This window comes from Panthera tigris, chromosome B1 (genome assembly GCF_018350195.1).
Source record: "Panthera tigris isolate Pti1 chromosome B1, P.tigris_Pti1_mat1.1, whole genome shotgun sequence".
Taxonomy (NCBI): domain Eukaryota; kingdom Metazoa; phylum Chordata; class Mammalia; order Carnivora; family Felidae; genus Panthera; species Panthera tigris.
In genome coordinates this window covers 31,810,131-31,830,062 of record NC_056663.1, presented here as the reverse complement: position 1 = coordinate 31,830,062, position 19,932 = coordinate 31,810,131, and the positions used below count along the sequence as shown (strand labels likewise).

General features: G+C 46.8%; 1 pseudogene; it reads left to right on the top strand.

The window, feature by feature from the left end:
• Positions 1 to 9,585: 9,585 nt before the first annotated feature.
• Positions 9,586 to 19,167, top strand: LOC122238060 (annotated as a pseudogene).
• Positions 19,168 to 19,932: the final 765 nt, after the last annotated feature.

Here is a 19,932-nt window from a genome sequence, read left to right as displayed (position 1 = left end):
GTGCAAGAATCAGCAGCCAGTGCACCCGGGCAGCTACAACAACAATTTTTTTTTTAATTTCCCTCTGCACTAGAGGGCTTGTTAACTAGCATAGTGATGTTAGAAATTAATTTTAACTGATGAAGTATGTTGTATTCAAGATTTGTAGATTGGGGGCACCTGGGTGGCTCAGCCGTTAAGCATCTGACTTCAGCTTGGGTCATGATCTCAGGGTTCATGAGTTCGAGTCCCACATCGAGGGACCTCGTGCCCTGCTTTGGCTGAACATGAGCCCTGTTTCAGGTAAACCCTACTTCCCTCTCTCTCTCTCTCTCTCTCTCTCCTCCTCCTCCTCTACCTTCTCCCTCTCTGTCTCTCTTCTTCTGCCCCTCCTGGGATTCTCTCTCCCTCTCTCTCTGCCTCTCCATCACTTGAGCCCTCTCTTGCAAAAAAAAAAAAAAAAAAAAAAAAAAAAAAGAAAGAAAGAAAAAGAAAAAGAAAAAATATACATAGATTGATTATATATACTGGATAGGCACCTTCACCTTTGCATGAACAGGAGGGAAGAATTTGGCTGCCCCGGAAGCCTGTACCCTGTCGAGTATCTCTATCCTCATCCAGCTGGAATATTGATTGAAACATGTCACCCAAATAGCATTCCAATCCATAAACTTCATTAAAGTTCTTGTTGCAATGTAGGAAGGGACAGAGAGCAGCAACTTCGTCAAATTTACAAGCTAAATGGATTCCATGACTCTGCGCTCCTTGCTAATGAACACTGACCTGTGTTGCAGAAAGCAGTCGGATACATGTTTTGCTGGGCACAGACCACCTGACGGCAAGATTAAAGGCAGGACCCCCGTAGCCCTCACTTAGCTTCGACTTTTGAGGCTGCTGATCTCTACCAAAAAGGCCTCACAATTGCAAGCAACCAAATTGGCTTAGATCTATTCACAGTAGGTGCTCAGCCCTTGACATCTCTTGGCCTCAAACTGTCTTTTTCATGTTTCGGGACACAAAGCTTTCGCAGGGATTTCCACTGAGTATTTGTTAAAGAACTGGGTAGATTGACAGGTGTGGGTGTGTTTCTGTGTGTAAATTACCCTATGCTCCCTACACTGAGTAGCCTGCCCAGACCTCCTTTTTTTCAAGTTAGCGTGAGTGCTCCCTCCCTCTTCTGAGGAAACATCCATCACACCGCATCTGTGTTTTGTTTGCCAGTCAGTCTCTCCAGGAAGCCTTCAAACTCCTTGAGGCTAAGGATCTCATTCAGCTGTGTGGCACCAGCTTGAAGCAAAGAGCCAGAAAGCATGTGAGCGAAGGGATACCAGAGTAGGGGGGGAGAGGTAATATCACTCAGGTATCACATTGTATTCTCCTCTCAGCACAACAGCAGGCAAACTCCAAGCCTACACACACACACACACACACACACACACAATTTATATATTCTATAATTGATTATAGCAACATGCTTTCGTCCATTTAAAGTCTTGTGGCATTATGCACCCTCAAGAAAGACTTTGGGGCTGATCTAAGGAAGTGAATATTTTTTTAAAAAAATTTTTAATGTTTATACATTTTTGAGAGAGAGAGACAGAGCGTGAGTGGGGGAGGGGCAGAGAGAGAGCCACAGAATCCGCAGCAGGCTCCCAGCTGTCAGCACAGAGCTTGACGCTGGGCTCAAACTCACAGACCGCAAGATCATGACCTGAGCCAAAGTCAGACGCTCAGCTCAACCGACTGAGCCACCCAGGAACCCCTAAGGAAGTGAATATTAAAGGGGCAGTTGGTTAGGAGACAGTACCTATACTATGTCTGGCCTTTTTATTTTAAAGAAATCCAATATCTGAATATTGGACCTCCTGATGGAGGTCAGCCTGAAACAAGGATGTGAGTATAGCGGGGCCCCAAATTCTCACTCAGGAGAGGCCGGGGACCTACACTGGAGCCGATCATTTTGTTGAATGCAGAAAACACAGCTTTACTTTTAGGGGCCTGCCTAGATATAGTCTGATCGCAATGGCTTTGGATGCCCGTGCCGTGCCCATCATTAAATCTAAAAATCGTGGTGATTGCCACGGCCAACATTGAAGCCAGGAACAAAATTCCCTGCATGGCTGCACTGGCCAGACCACGGGAGTCAGTAGTGGTGACCAAAGAGACAACGGGTTCAGTGAGGACTTCCTGTTTGGGCGTGGACTGGTCACGGGAGGTGGGAGCACTGGGAGTGCCCAGGGTTGCTCCAGGGAACTTGGCTTCCAGAGATACGTTCCCTCACACCTGGTCATCTGCGGTCCAGTGCCTGCGGGACTGAAAGAAATCCCTGATTCTCAGCCCTGCTGGGCCCAATGCCCTTTTTTAATAATAAATATTTTATAATGCCCCCTTTACTAACCTAAACTGAAATTAAGACCTTACTTAAACTACCATTATATAATTCTTTTAAAAAATGGGACACCTGGGTGGCTCATTCTGTTAAGCATCCAACTTCGGCTCAGGTCACGATCTCGAGATTCGTGAGTCTGAGCCCCGCACTGGGCTCTGCGCTGACAGCTCAGAGCCTGGAGCCTGCTTCTGATTCTGTGTCTCCCTCTCTCTCTACCCCTCCCCTGCTCATGCTCTGTCTCTCAAAAATAAATAAATGTTAAAAAAATTTGTTTAAATAATACTTTAACTTGGGAATAAAAAGGAATGTAAAATATAATAAGATAATATGTATTTCAATATGTGAAGATGGGGACATTATTATATTAGGCAACATTAAAGTGACAGATGCTTGCAGCCATGTAGCAGGCTGACACGTGTCCATTTTACTGATGATTCAAATACCACGCATGGCTTTGTCACTGGTGATGGCAATTTTCCAATATGAGGAGCAACTCTTGGTCAAGTTTTTGATGCAGCAAAGGATAGATACCATATGATTCCACTTACATGGGGTACCTACAATAGGCAAATGTAGAGAGACAAAAAGTAGATTTGAGGTTACAAAGGGCTGAGGGAGTTGGGGAGCCCATTGCTTAATGGGTACAAACTTTGGGGTAATGAAAAAGTTTTGGAAATAGATAGGAGTGACAGTGGTAACAACATCGTGAATGTACTTAATGTCATGGAACCGTGGTCTTAAAAATCGTTAAAATGGGGGGGCGCCTGGGTGGCTCAGTCGGTTGAGCGTCCGACTTCAGCTCAGGTCACGATCTCGCGGTCCGTGAGTTCGAGCCCCGCGTCGGGCTCTGGGCTGATGGCTCCGGGCCTGGAGCCTGCTTCGGATTCTGTGTCTCCCTCTCTCTCTGCCCCTCCCCGTTCATGCTCTGTCTCTGTCTCAAAAATAAATAAACGTAAAAAAAAATTAAAAAAAAATCGTTAAAATGGCAAATTTTATGCTGTGCATTCTTACCACAATAATAAAATACCTTTAAAAAGTCTTGCAGGAAGAAGGCTTTGTTTATACACAAAATGGAGTTCGATCGTAGCTCAGATAATTAATAATAAATGACCTTTCACTTACATGAATGTCCTACAAGACATCTGAAAGCCCTGCAAGAGAATTCTCTGTTGCGCAAGACCTGCCCCACGCTTTCCAGGGTGTCTAGAATCACTGGCCAACCCTACTAAAGGCCAGTAGGGCTCGCTAATGTGCCACAGAAATGCCCCCACCGCGTTCCAATGGCCCCCGGGAGGGGACATCCCTGAGATGCAGGAAGTGACAGCCAGGTAGGCAAGTTGTCTAGTTTGGGGCCCAGCGAGTGCCTGCAGTCCTCGCGCTGCGCAAGGAAAACCGGCAGAAATCCAGTTCTTGGATGGATCCAAGCGTAGCATGGGGAGAGAGGGGCGGGCAGGGGGTTGGGGGGGGAGCAGGCCAGAGCTGTGACAGGAAAGCCCCCCACCTCCGGTCCCCATCCCTGGCGCCCAGGCCCCGGGTTTCCCGGGCGGCGAGGCTATTGCAGTCCCCTGCCAGACGGTGGCGCTAGAGAGCCTCGGACACGCCAAGGTCCTGCGGGTTGGCGCAGCGACGGGCAGGGCTGACTCAGCCTTCGCAGATGATACAGCCGCGCGACTGACGGTGACGAGGGCAACAACAGCTACTATTTATTGCATAATTAGCAAGTTCTTTACTGTATTTTTCATGGCGTTTTAACAACCTATTTATTACAGGTGAGAAAACAAGTTCGGGCGGTTGCGAGGAGCTCGGGCACTGGAGTCACTGAAACAAGGCAGGGGCGCTGTCCCAGAGATTCCTGCCCCACAGAGCGACGTCTGCCCGTTCTGGTCTCGGCGGGCCGACTTCCAGGCCCGGCTGCTGCCAGCGCCTTCCCGCCTCCCTGCGGTTCGCGGGGACGTCAGCTGGCAAGGGGGCTGCCCCGCCCGCGCCCTCCCCTCCCGCGGCCCCCCGCCCCCAGTGTCTGGCTGGTGCAGGGGCACCGAGCTCTGCCCCGCGGCGCGCGCGAGGCGTGCGGTCAAGGGCGTAGAGCCGGGAAGCGGTGACTTCTCCCAGGATGCTTCTCCCAGGAGATCCTCCTTCCAGAACGATCGCGGTTGGCTGGCCCCCGCAGGTGGAGCCGGCTTCTTAGACTTCAAGCCTGCGTGTTTGCCTGCAGAGTTCTTCTCCGAGACTCAGGATCTCAGGCACGGGAGCGGCACGGAGGTCCCCACGGTCGGGGTAGGGGCCCACCTGATGTCTGTTCCTCCAGAGAGGGGCTCTTTGATGTCAACCCTTAACTTTAACCCCTTCCCTGCACAAGCCAGCACAGTCATTTTTTTTTTTTTTTTTTTTTTCCTGTGCCTAAGATCTCTGTGGGCAGGGCCGAATCCTCTCTGTCCTTTTAACCCTCGCCCACGCTCCATTGTAATTAATACAATGATTGGGTCCGCAGCACTAATAATTAAGGCAACTGCCTTTTTGAAACACTTTCACGGCACCTCATCTGTGCTCCGAACAACCTTGTCAGGCAGATATTGTTGTTATTCCCATTCTATAGATGAGGAAATGTGAGGCCTGAGTCACATACCTGGAATGAGGCAGAACCAGGTCTGGAGCTCCAGGTCCTCTCCTTCCAAGCCCCTGCCCTCAGCAAGAGATGCATTTCCTCTGCCGCAGTCTCTAGGGAAAAAAAAAAAAATCTTTCTTCTTAGAAGCGCGGTGTCCAAAGTATCTTAGCAGTTCCTTTAAAAAGTAGCAAGATTCTGTACTTGCCAAGTATTTAAACAACTTCACACCCATGAACCAGTGTAAGGCTATAGAATTTCAGTACGACTCACAGAGCAGGTATTGTGTCTCCTGTTTCACCAAGGGGGCAACAGACGGCCTCATCCCTGCCCGTGGATCCCATCAGGATCCCTAGGCCAGGAGGGTGATGGAGAGCCCAGCTGGGGAGGGCCCAGACCTACACTACAGTGCAGTATTTGCAGCCAAGGGGTCATTATAAAAGGTAGGGGATACAGACTTCAGAGGCAGGCACAGAGAGCCAAACAGACAGGGCAAGACAGCTGAGCCAAAAATGCCAAGCCAAGCACAATGAAATGATGGGGAGTCATATATGTATATACAAGGAGTCAGAGGCCACGAGTTCAGGAATTAGGCTCCAGGCGGGCGAGATTGGGTGTTCCCAAAGTCAGGCCAGTGTGGCTCCCACCCTCTCCCCCATGGTCTCGGTGTCTTGGGCCACAGGAACAGAATTACCAGCTTTGCCACAGAAAGCAATGCATAGAGCAGGGGGCACGGGGTGGGGGGGGGGGGGAGGTGGGGAGTCTAGAGTGAGTCAGGAATCCAAAAGAGCAGGCAAACAGAAAACCCAGATGTGACGGCAAACCCAAATGGGGAAACCGATTCACATCCTCACGGGGCGAGGCTGTGGCAACCTGAGTGTGGATTGAAAGGTTCCCCAGCTGATGCAAAAGGAACAGTAAACTCACACAACAAAGAGGTCTCAGCGCCAACAAAAGAGCTCTCATCCCTTCACAGTCCCCCAAACTGCTTTCTCTTCCAGACCCCAAGTTGCAGGGTGACTGAGGCGGTTTTGAAGGAGGCTGTCATCAGAATGCCCATGTTCCGATTGGTCCCCAACACTCCATATTTAGGTGTTACTCTTCTCCAGATTGCGTATTGCCACTACAGACACGAAGGGCCTTTGAACTACCTGTAGACTTTCAGGCTGGAAGTGCTCCCAGTCAAGCCCACCTGTCTGGTAAGTAAGGCCAAGCCCCCTCCCGGAGCTCAGATGCACCTGAAGTTGGGTGCAGAGAAGATCTCAAAGCAGGCTCAGGCATTTTCATACTTTCCTTTTTATATATAACGGCCGTTATTTTTTCTTAAATAAATGACATTATAGAGAAAGGAATGCCAAGCAGAGGGGGGAAATGCACCCACACTATCAACACTCCAGGTTGGACCGGTTTTCATTTGTCCAGGTTTCTTTTCTCCTCATTGAAAGGGCATATGCCATTTTCTAGGCAGCTGAAATCATAGTAGTGTGTCAGGTATGGTTTTTATCCCTTCAAATTAAGTCACAAGCACTTTTTTAGGTTGCGATGGAGACTTTCAAAATGGCAGCTGGCTCCATCTCTCTGACGGGAGGTGATAGCGTATCATTTACCAAGCACCTCTCTACCAAGGCTCTTTCAGGTTGCCTCAGCTTTTCACGATCGCACCTAACGTTATGACGGACAGGCTAGTACAGTCCTCAGAGTGCAGACGCCTGCTGGAAGTTTGAAGAACGGGTGGTGCAATTTTTCAGGCAACTCTCTGTATGACATGACACGCCACGGGGAGTGGGGCTTGTTCAGGCTTCCCGGGGCGGGGGGGGGGGGGGGGGGAGGGGGGAGAAGATGGGGAGACAAAAAGGGAAGAGGTGGTGTTTGTTCCACAGCTGGCCAGAGGCACTGGGCCTGGTCCTTTCCAGAGACGGGGCGAACAGGCAGGAACAGAAAGCGCCCTTTGGGTGAAAGCTTTATGAGACTTGGGGCAAGGCCCCGTCCCTTCCTGGTTCAGGTAGGAAAAACACAGCGGCTGTAAGTCAGGGAGGCGAGGATATCAGCAGAGCTTGGTGTGCCCTGAAAACCGGCCCTGATGGTGCAGCTTTTTCCTGTGGGCGAAGCAGCCGGGGCAGAAGCAGTGTCACCCGCTCATGGCTCACGGGCTGAGAACTTCCGCAAGCCGTCTGGAGGAGAACGGAAGTGGATCTGGTCCTTGGCACGTGTGAGACGCTTGCAGGGGACTCTACGAGCCGAGTGCCGGGCTCTGAGGCCGGGGCTTGTGGTCATCCAGTCATGCATGGGGCCAGGAATCCAAGGACTACAGACATCAACGCTAATGGACTCACGTCCAACCGCAGGCTGGGAGGAGTCAGGGGGTTAGACGTTACTTCTTTTGGATGATTTCGCTAGGAGAGCTTCCTAGAAGCAGGATTCGTGGGTAAAAAAGCAACCAAAGCTTTCTTCCCCCGTGGGAGTCCCAGAGCTCGTTCTCGGGCCCAGCGGCCATGTTGTTTTCCACCCTGCCCCGGATCCAGGGGCCCAACCACTTTGTGCTTTCTCTTTAGGGCCACCCCCCTCTCTGCCCCTAGGTTGACCCCCATCTAAGGGAGCTGAAATCGTAGCGGTGTATAAGGTATTCTTTGTATCCCTTAAAATCAAGTCATAAGCACTTTTTTACATTGTTACGGGGTCTTCAAAATGGTGACTGGCTGCACCTCCTACCGGCCCCCTCCTTTCTCACTGCCTCTGCAGACAGACGCGTGGGTCCATTCCATCCTTAAGCATCGCTTACAAGAACACAGTAACAATTACGGAGACGTGTAAAACAGGGAAAAAAAGTGCAAAAACTTCAGGAGCCTTACCAAGTTTTGTGAGCTATAAATCCTTACTTATAATCCCTGGTTCTCTGTCGAAATAATTACCAGATGCTCACTTAAGACATCAGACCTTCTTCATCTGGGGACCACACTGAACATTCAGGGGTCTAGGCCAGCCAGGGCCTGGTCAGGAAAATAAAACCATGCCAGCTGTTTTCACAGAGAGAATGTAATGTGAGGAACAGATGAATCGGGTATCGGAGGGAGCACGGGTCCCTGCGGACTTGTGGCCCCCCAGAACTGCGAGCGAATGAATCTCTGTGGTTTGAAGCCACTCGGCTGTTGGCGCATTTTTTGGTAGGCAAGAGGAGAGTGTCCGCGGGCGGTATCCCCAAGGGGAGACCCTGAGGCTGATTCTGAGAGTCTGGAAACACCTGGAAGCTGGAACGACCGCTGCTGGAGTCACCTGCTTCTGCTGGGTAGGAACGCTGTTGTTGGATGACGCTGACAGAGACAAGGAGCAAACCCGAACCACATTCTCCCACTTCCGGCCTTCCAGTCTCCCTCTCGTTTGCTCCTTGGCCAATGCCCGTGCAGCAGGGGGGCGGCTGTCAGGGCGAAACATGGTGTGCTGAGCTCCAGCATCACCGACCTCACTCTGGCAGGTGGATGAGGAACTGAGAGACGAGAGCTTAATAACCAGCGTGGGGCATGTAAGCTTGGGCGGAAAACACAGTCACATCTTTATTGTCATTGTTCTCTCTCTGAGATCCAGTATGTCCTTCCCTTATGAACGTGGGCCAGAAATAAATGGATAAAACCAGAGTAGTATGAGCAGTATCTGTAATTCTATCACCAGTGTTTTCATTGCACATTAGAGTTGCTGCAGATATTTCAAAATACCATTTAGGCTTATCATCACTACTTTAAAATTATAGGTGTTAGGCTCACTGCTAGACCTAGTAATTTCGTGTGCTAATAAAGAAGCAAATACATTACCGACATGATTTTGTTTTCTGGGTTGGTTTTTTTTTTTTAATGTTTTTATTTAGTTTTGAAGGGGAGAGAGAGAGAGAGAGACAGAGCATGAGCGGGGGAGGGGCAGAGAGAGAGGGAGACACAGAATTCGAAGCAGGCTCCAGGCTCTAAGCTGCCAGCACAGAGCCCGACGCGGGGCTCGAACCCACAAACTGTGAGATCATGACCTGAGCCGGAGCTGGATGCTCAACCGACTGAGCCACCCAGGCGCCCCTCAAATTCCTCATCGGCCACATTTCCAGAGCAGCCCCACTATTGTTCTGCATCAGGGACTGTCTACCTGGAGCTAAGCTGTCAGGGATGGAGGTTGTGGGAAGCCACCAAGGAAATCCACAGGGCAGTGAGGATTCCTCAGTTGGGTTCTGAGGCTGTGACGTTTTTCTAACACCTGAGCTCGCATGCACCTCGTTTGATCACCCAGAGCCTATTTAGGGGACAGCTAAACTGTCTAGCTAGACTAGCCGGGCGCCCCTAAGTGAGTTTAATTAACCACCCTGTGCTTCAGATGCCTCGTTCATACAATGTAAGTGATGGAGACGCGCACCTCACTGGGGTTGCTGGGAGGATTAAGTGAACAAACCAATGGAGAGCACTTAGACTAGAGCCTGGCGTCAAGCAAGTACTTTCTAAATGGTAGCTTGAAAATATGGCTGTCGTTTACCCACATCTCTCCAGGTGCCCTGGAAAGTACAAGTCGTGGTCTCTGTCTTCTAGGAATATGGTATTAAAATCGTGCTTCTCGGGGCCTTGGAGGTTGCCGTGATGTATATCCGCGATGACTGAGAAGGGTGAGGGGTGGGGGATGGGGAGCAGGTACCCTTTAGCTCCTACCCCACTCAAGAGTCTTTACTTTATCTAATGTATACGTTGAGTTTTCAGGTAAGATTTCATTTGAGGAAAACGTCCTAAGACAGCCTACAAAGAATTGGAAAACCACTGGTGTTGGAAACAAGCAAGACCAAGGAAAGGTACTCAGGAAACTAGTAAGAGTCCTACGTGACTGAATGGGATTAGATTTTGTGTCGGGTCGTGGAAGGAACCAAGTGGCACACACTCAAATTCATTGTTAGACAAGAGCCTCATGAAGGGACTACTGGTATAGGTAGAGTTTGGGGAGCCATTACCACTCCTAGGCCTAGTAGATGCTGCTTTAAGACCAATAGGCTTGAGCAATGGAAACTTGACAAAAGGTCCCACAGTGACCACTGGGCTGAATGCAAACAGGCTCATTAAATGACTCACCTCGAAATAGCCATAGGCCCTAACTAACCAATGGGATACTTACAACCAGGCACAGTTACCATAAAAGGGAAAATTCCGTACTTCCTCACTCCACCCTATAAATATAGCCCCTCACCACCACCCAGTAGCAGACAGTCTCTCCTTTGTTGCCCTGCCCACTACTCCCTTGCACTGGATTCAATACGTTTCTATCTCCTTTGTTCTGCCTTGGGTGAATTCTTTCATCACCCGCACCACCGGCCCCCATCCAGTCAGAGCACAACACAGGCCTGAAGAGGGGAGGGAAAGGAGGGTCTGGTTTCTAGAAAGGATGGACACATAGAGAGTGTGCCTGACAGTAGCTGAAGTGTTTGTAGAGGGAGGCAGCCAATCTGTGGGAACCTGTTAGGGACGGAGCCAGGACAATGGATATTCTGACCATACTCTCCTTCCTGCCCTTCCAACCCTCAGGGCCCTCCTGATGGGCAAACCCAACAGGACGCCAGAGGGCAGTGGGCGTCCTTTGATATACTGACACAGCCCCAGTGCTGTGCTGGTAAATAAATATTTAACAACAAGCCTGAGATAGGTGTGTATATGCCTGTTTGTAGTGTTTGCCGATTTCCAAGGTGTAAATATTCCTATTATGGTCACCAAGCATGGAGTTAGGAAGAGATGTACATAATCAGCTCTTGCAGGCTTCAGCCCACCGCTGATGTAGACCATATGGGTCAGGATCCCAGGACAAGGAGCAGGTTGGGAAAGGATGGAGACTGGATCTGGAAAGGCAAACAAAAGACGGTGGTGTTGCTGTCCACACGGCAACTGCCAATATCAGACCAAGGGTTCTTACGTCTGGAGCAAGGGCCTTGGTGCCTTCCTCTTCACCGTCAACACAACTGCCATATGCAAGGCTAATAAAGAATGGTTAAAGCCAATAAGCATCTAGCAGGTGAGAGAGGGAATGAAACAGAGAATGAAAGAAGAGAGGGAAAGGGAGGTGTTAATTCCATTCTAGACTGGGACGTGTCCTCCTTCCTCACGGATAACAATGTTGCTGATAAAGACAGAAGGAAGCAGAGGTGGGAGTTGCACTTCTCCAACTTCAGTTAACTTCATCTGATAGCTCAACAGCATCCTGTGGCCAGCTAGGCATGTGTCCTGCGGAGGAAGGAAGAGTGACTTACTAGAAACGGGAGTCCCCGGGGTGGGGCCAGGACTTATGTGGCAGGAACTCAACGTCTTAGAGGTCACGGTATCACCCTGTTATCCGCTGGCAGGGGCTTTGCCGCGGAGCCATTACGGACTGTTCTGAGCCTGTGTGGGCCTATCTTGGCTGAGCCATCGCTGAAGGGAGCGACATTCTGTGATGCTTAGGGTCCTAGTATTCTTCTGTATGTGGCGGGCACGGCCCCAATCCTCAGTAACGGTGTGAAACAGGAGCTCCACAACCGCCACCACTTACCCACCAGACCTACCACAAACAGTCTGTCCCACTGCCACGGAAAAGGAGACTGATGAGGCAGGGAAAATGAAAAGCGAAAAATCCAATTAAAAAAATTAAATGCATTAGTATCAGAAAAGAACAGGTGCAAAACTGCAGGAAAACATAATCCAAATATAAAGAGTTTTAAGTTTGCCTAACTCTTCTATCATATAAAAGTTTTTATAATATAAAAGCATGATAATATAAAACTCTACGATAAAATAAAAACTAGCATATATAAGAGCTACACAAGAGAGACCTGCCATACGGGCAATTGTCTTGTCTCTGAAGGAGAATCAGGAACCAAGGAAACAAAAACAAAATTGTAGAAATTATACAGTAAAAGAGCTCTTTCCTTTGAAAAAAACTGCATGGTAGAGTGACTAAAAGCTCAGACTCTATAGTGAAGTAGACTTAAGTTCCTTTCTCAACTCTGTTGCTGATCTTCTATGAACCCTTGAACCTCAATTTCATCATCTGTAAATTGGGAGGGATAATAGCTGTCACCCCTGCTGTTGTCACAGGGTAATACACAGAGAGCACTTAGCCCTGCATCTGGCAGAAGTTTCGTCATTTCAAAGGGACTCACTGAGTACCAAGCAGGGTTAATGACAAGAAACCAACCCATAGATACACGTGATAGTATCTGTAAATATCAAGATTACAGGAAAACAACCTTAAGAGCATTTGGGGGGGAGGGAATGGTAACCTAAAAAGGAAGAAAACCCGCCTAACTTCAATCGTCTCCCATAAAACCATATTAAATGCCAAAAGGAGATATGTCAACTATTAGAGTTTTGAGGGATTAAGGTAGCTAGCTAATCAGGATTACGGACTCAGTCAAGCCCTGTATAAAAACAACAAAGAAGCAGCCTCAGCTGTTCAAAGACTCTGAAGGCATAGCTTCTATGTCTTTCCTAAGACAAGTTCCAGAAGGCTTTTTACAGAAACCAAGACATACAGCAAAAAAAAAAATTCAACAAAGGCTAGTTCATGTTGTAAAAGGATGAGCATCAAGATCTGTTACATGTTGAATGAAGCCTAAATAATTATTGGAAATATGATTACAAGATAGAATGCAAATGTCAAGAAAAATTAATTATAACCTCAGTGTAATTTCAGATTCTACCGACTGAGATAGGAGTAAAAATAAATGGAAGCAAAAACAGGGTAAGATTTTCATCTTACTAAGGAATTTATAAATACTGTTTCATTCTTATCATTGCTGATAATAGAACTGTGGGACAAGGATATTTTTAGAAATATAAAAAGTAGGAACTAGTACAACTTTAAATGTATCTTTTTTTAAAACATTTATTTATTGTCGAGAGACAGAGCGTGAGCAGGGAAGGGGCAGAGAGAGAGGGAGACACAGAATCCGAAGCAGGTTCCAGGCTCTGAGCTGTCAGCACAGAGCCCGACACGGGGCTCGAACTCACGAACCATGAGATCATGACCTGAGCTGAAGTTGGCCGCTTAACCGACTAAGCCACCCAGGCGCCCCAGAAATAGTACACTTTTAAAAGACCATTTGTGGGGGGCCTAGGTGGCTCTGTCGGTTAAGTGGCCAACTCTCCATTTTGGCTCAGGTCATGATCTCAGGTTTTATGAGTTTGAGTCCTGCGTCAGGCTCTACGCTGACATCATGGAGCCTGCTTGGGATTCTCTCTCGCTCCCTTTCTCTCTGTCCTTCCCCTGGTTGCATGTGCATGCTCTTTCTGTCCCTCAAAATAAATAAATAAACTCAAAAAAAGTAAAATAAAACGCCATTTGTATGAAGGTAGGCAAACTGCTAAAGCACAGAGTCCCACAATATCAGTGATGTATCACAGTAAACCTTATTTCTTGCTCACGGCATAATCCACGTGTTAGGGAGAAGGTGGGGAAGAGTTCACAAGGCCCAGCTAGGTGTAAGGAAAGCAAGACATGTTGCTTAGCTATATGCTTATGATGAAGAGGAGGACTTGGATTCTGATGAATACCCGCAGTCCAATCATCCAATATCTGTGCTTCCTTCTTCCCTTAGAGAGAGGCCACACCTCTTCCCGTGTCAAAACTGTATGAGTCAGGCTTCAGCCAAGAAAACAAACACTAGGCTAGTATTTCAAATAAAGAAGACGACGCACAACTGGTGCTCACAGAATTGTTGGGAGGTTTCGGGAAGCAGGGGTCAGGAACATTGCGGTGGGCTTGTCGGGGAATGATGATTTCTTCATGATCTCGGCCCACTGAAGCATCAAAGCAGGCATCATGGAAGATCTCACCATGAAGCTGTTCCAGGCTCCGTGTCACCCAGAATCCAGGATGCCCACGTGACTGTCGGCCGCTGGTGGTGGAGGAAGAGATGTCTTCTCCCTGACTTCTATCTTCCTAATCCCACGTGACTACTTTTCGCCAGTAGAATCTAAACTGGAGCCCTGATGGCAAGTGATTCTGGGGAATAAGCGCTCAGAGCTGATGGCAAACCTTCTAAATCACTGAGGGAAAACCCATAGAAAACAGTTGATTCTCATTATCTGCAGTCTTTATGTATTTTAAGTCATCAAAAAACACTGAAATAGAAACTACCGAGCCATTGCTCCTAGGGAAAATATAGGGTTAGGTTCCTGCGCGCTTCTGCTCACAACATCTCATCGATGGATCAACACAAAACTTTACTTTATTCGTTTCTGTTTAAAGAGACCTTTTAAATATATATTGTTGATTCATGAACATTGAACTCACAGTCACTAGCACCATAACCTGAACAAAGCTTATCTGACACAGTATTTTCTCAGTGAGGCACATCGTACCTTCCTGTACTTAGGAACACCAGAGAGCACTCACTATGCTTGGGGGTCATTCCGACAGTGAAATCTCCACCAAAAGGCCCAACAATGTCAAACCACGACACTATATAGACCACACAAAGACCCTTGTATGTACGTCAGACCACTCAAGTTTTTCACTGTGCTGTGCGTGTCTGCATATGACTGCAAAAATCCCATGCATGTGGACTTGGAGGTTACAAATCAATGTAGTTAGTAGATGAGTTTGCAAATACGAAATGCACAGGTAATGAGGGTCAACTGTACATATAACAAAGCAGAAAGAAAGCAAAGCACTAAAATGGAAAACAAAAAGTAAAATATGCATTTAAAATGATCAATGTTGGGGTTCCTGGGTGGCTCAGCTGGTTGAGCGTCTGACTTCGGCTCAGGTCATGATCTCACAGTTTGTGGTTTCGAGCCCCACGTCGGGCTCTGTGCTGACAGCTCGGAGCCTGGAGCCTGGTTCAGATTCTGTGTCTCCCTCTCTCTGCCCTTCCGCCCGCTCACTCTCCGTCTGTCTGTTTGTCTCTCTCAAAAATAAACATTAATAATAATAATAATAAATAAATAAATAAATAAATAAAATGATCAATGTTATCAAAGACAAATGAAAATCACGAGGCAAACATTCATAGCACACGAGGTAGTGCTGGTCGGCCATGAAATTGTAAGAACAGATTCTAATTCTGGGAAACTATAAATAACTATCAACTTTCTTGAGAGAAATTTGACAGTAAATATTATGGCCTTAAAAATATTCAGACTCTGACCTAGCCTTACAAATCTACAAAATTTAGCTTAATAGGTGTACATGGACACCAAGATTTCATTTACGACAATATTTATCTCAACAAAATTTATAATAGCAAAAGAGAAAGTATAAATAACCTACATGTCTTACGACAGAAGACTGGTTAACTAAATTATAGCACCCCTATAAAACAAAATACTATGCAGCCTTTAATTGTAATGTTCCAGAATGATATTAAATGCATGGAAAGATGCATTTAATATGCTCATCATAAAAAAGGCTATGCCCACAAAAACATTAGAAACTAGTATATAGTGTTTGTTTCCATTTTTGCGTATAAAAAGGAAAAAGGAGAAACATAATTATTTTAAAATTGTGAAAAATATGTAATTTAAAGGTAAATTTCTTAACAAAAATCTTGGCAAATTTGGATGCAAATAAGTATATATATATATTTTTTAACATTTTTATTTATTTTTGAGACAGAGAGAGACAGAGCATGAACAGGGGAGGGGCAGAGAGAGAGGGAGACACAGAATCTGAAATAGGCTCCAGGCTCTGAGCTGTCAGCACAGAGCCCGACGAGGGGCTTGAACTTACGGACCGTGAGATCATGACCTGAGCCGAAGTCGGACGCTTAACCGACCAAGCCACCCAGGCGACCCGGAAATAAGTATATTTAAAGAATTAAATATTCTAAAGCCAATATTATCACTTGACATGAAATTGACTATGTTATAAGGAAAAAGACAAAGATACCACAATTTTTTAATTTTCTTTGTTTTGAGAGAGAGACAGCACGGACCCACATGAATGCATGCACACAGGTAGGGAAGAGCAGAGAGAGGGGGAGAGAGAATCCCGAGCAGGCTCTGCGCTGTCTGCTCATAGTCCAATGTGGGGCTCAAACTCAGGAACCATGAGCTGAAACCAAGAGTCAGACGCCTAACTGACTCAGCCACCCAGGTTTCCCAAAGACACCACTGTTATTTAAGTTCTCAACGATAAACAGAACTAAGACAGAATCCCTAAAAGGAGAAAAATATCAGAGCTTACACGTGATTTATTTATGCACCTAGAAAACCCAGGCAAATCAATGTCTTTTAGAGATAATTGGAGTCGAGTGAGATCTGTAGAAGCAAAACCAATGAGCACATGAAAAGATTCTCAGCATCGTTGGTCATTACAAACTCTGACCACGCTGAGTACTGGCAAAGGATATGGACGAACTGGAACTTCACTGCTGTTCGGAATATAAAACGAATGATCATTTTGAAAAGAGTCTGGAAAACAGTTTGCTAAAAAAAAAAAAAAAAAAAAGTTAAACACATACCTCCTGTATGACCCAGCCACTCCACTTGTAAACATTTACCCAAGAGAAAAGAAATCGTATGTCCACACAAAGACTTCTTGTACACAGATGTTCACAGCAGCTTTATTTATAATTGGTCCAAACTGGAAACAAGCAAAGGTCCATCGGCTGGTAAGGGGATAAATAGATTGCGGTCTATCCAGATGATAGAACGCTACACAGCAATGAGAAGAAACGAATTATTGATACACAAAACAATGTGGATGAATTTCCACATAATTACGTGAGAAGACAAGCAAAAAGGGATGCGTAGTCTATGATTCCATTAATAAGAAATACTCAAAAATGTAAATTAATCTATAGTGCCAGAAAGCAGATGAGCAAGTGGTTGTCTTGGGCCAGGAGCTGGCACCGGGGAGGCATGGCTGACGAAGGGACATAAGGAAGCTTCTGGGTGTGATGATGTTTTTATAAATGAATACATATGTCAAAACTCATCTAAGTATACACTTCAAATATGTGTTTATTGTATGTCAATTATGCCTTAAGAAAGCTGAAAAAACATAATAAGTAAACAGTGGAAGCCATGCGCATTGTTTTTACATACCAGGAATAACCAGCTAGAAAATACTACGGGAAAAGTTCTTCGTCAACATTCCAACACAAAATACAAAATAACCTGTAATAAATTTAACACACAGTGTGGTGGGCACGTAGGAAAAAAAAAAAAGATTTGTAAGTCTTTGTGATGATTTGAATCTTTGAAAATCTTTGGAAAAAAAGATTTGAACACATGAGAAACCACAGTCTCTTCCCATTTTGTTGAGGTGGACACTGTGCTCATGTGCCATCCAGATCTCCCACCTCGGAACCCAGACACTCGTTCTTTTAGCTGCAGAGAGTGTTGGCTGCTGATGACTCCTACCTGCTTGTTCTCCGGGAACCTCCCTTCTCTGAAAACAGCCACCTTCTCTCCCGGGTTGTTCTCAGGTGACGAGTCCGTGGGCGGGGGAGGGAGTTTTACAAAGGCCTGGTCCCCTTGCCTCAACTGGGGACAACTAGGACGTTCCATCCTAGTCCCAGAACTCCCCTGGGGTCAGCTGAGGCCCTGTCCATGACACCATTATGGTTCAACCACTTGTCCTGCCTGCTCCCACCTCCTTCATGCCCATGGAGGTTTTGATCCCAAGGGTACTTCTTAATAAACCTACTACATGCGAATCTTCCTCTTAGAGTCTGTTCCCCAGGGAACTTGACCTACAATAAAAGGTGAGGGTATCAGTTAGACCCAGATTAAAGTATGATTGACCTGGGGCACCTGGGTGGTTCAGTTGGTTGAGTGTCCGACTCTTGATTTCAGCTCAGGTCATGACCTCACAATTTTTGAGTTCAAGCCCGGCATCAGGTTCTGTGCTGACATCCGGGAACCTGCTTGGGATTCTGTCTCCTTCTCTCTGCCCCTCCCCCACTCACTCTCTATCTCTCTCTCAAAATTAAAAAAAAAAAAAATTGTAGGGGCACCTGGGTGGCTCTGTCCGTTGAACGTCCGTCTTCGGCTCAGGTCATGGTCTCACGGCTCCTGAGTTCGAGCCCCGCGTCGGGCTCTGTGCTGACAGCTCGGAGCCTAGAGCCTGCTTTGGATTCTGTGCCTCCCTCTCTCTCTGCCCCAACCCACTTGCATTCTGTCTCTGTCTCTCTCAAAAATAAATAAACATTAAAAAAAATTATTTTTAATTTTTTTTGGAAACTTAAAAAAATAATAAAATAAAGTACAGCTGACCCTTGAACAACTCAGGGGTTAGGGGAGCTGACTCCCCCACACAATCAAAAAGCCCCACATAACTTTTGACTTCTCCAAAATTTAACTACTAGTAGCCTCCTGTTGACTGATGCCTTACTGATAAGATATAAACAGTCAATTAACACGTATTTGTATGTTACATGTTTTATATACCGTATTCTTACAACAAAGGGAGGCAGAGAAAAAGAAAATGTTATTAAGGAAATCATAAGGAAGAGACATTACATTTACAGGACTGCATTGTAAAAAATCCTTATATAGGCAGTGTGCTTGATGGTCCCCCAGATCTGTCTTTTGCTTCAAAAGTGCTTGGACAGAACAGACCCAGGGACACCCCTTCTTTTGGCCTCCAACCACTCTCCAACTTCTTTTCCAGTCACAACCTTTACAGCCATCTTTTCCCCCAACCTCTGCCTCCGGGACCAGCCCACACCACCTTTCGAGCTTAGCTCCTTATTGCCGATCCACCACGAGCTCCCAGGTTCATCAGAATTGCTCCATCGACGTGGAGGTTGCCATCAACCGCCAGGGCAATATGCATCTGCAGGCCTTCGACACCTACCTCTCTCTGGGTTTCTATTTTGACCATGAAGATCTGGCCCTGGAGGGCACGGACCACTTCTTCCCAGAATTGGCTGAGGAGTAATACGAGGACACCCAGTATCTCTGGAAGACGCAAAACCAGCCCAGGGCTGTGCCCGTTTCTAGGACATTCAGAGGTGAGTGGGGTAATGCCTGGATGCCATGGAAGCTGCGTGGTCCCGGAGAAGAATCGGAAGCAGGCCCTTTTGGATCCGTGTGCTCGGATTCTGCCCACTCAGACCCTCATCTCTGCAGCTTCCTGGAGAACCGCTTCCTGGGCGAGGAGGCGAAACTCATCGAGAACATGGCAGCCACCTGGCTAATGCCTCAGGCTGGCCCCCAGGTTGGGCTGGACGAGCATCTCTTCGAAAGGCTCACCCTCCAGCACACTTAGGAGCCTCAGAAGCCCAGCCGTCTTTGAGGGACCTCTCCAGCATCCCCCTGGTGCCAGGGCCACTGCTTGAGCCTCTCCCTGAAGCCACTAGGCAGCTTTTTAACCACCCTGGAGGCCTCTCCCAAGCCATGGATCCAATGGAAACAATAAAGCTTTTCACAAGGAAAAAAAAAAAAAAATCCACATGTAATCCACTCTGTGCCATTCAAACCTATGTTGTTCAAAGGCCCACTATACTCATTTATTGCAGTTTCTGTTGGAGTAACAGTGAAATAATTTGATTAAGTAAAAATAACTAAGAAACTCTGGAGGGAAGAAAAGAACAACAAAGTTGGACTTAAAATGCCAGAAACTAAATTTTATTCTGGAGCCATAATAATCTAAACACTATGTTAATCATACTTAATAGAAAAAGTCAATGAAACAGAAAACACCGTATGCGACATAAGCAGCATCCAGGATGATATTCTCTTTCTATAATGTTCTTTTTCCTTGACTGTTTGAATCTTGTCGCTTTCCTGAGGGTAATATTAATTCCCTTTTTTGTGGAGGCTGCTCGTTTCCTCACAGGGACACCAAAGTCTGTATTTCTTTTTATTATTATTTTTTTTAATGTTTACTTATTTCTGAGACAGAGAGAGACAGAGCATGAGCAGGGGAGGGGCAGAGAAAGAGGGAGACACAGAATCCGAAGCAGGCTCCAGGCTCCGAGCTGTCAGCACAGAGCCCGACGCGGGGCTCAAACTCACAAACTGTGAGATCATG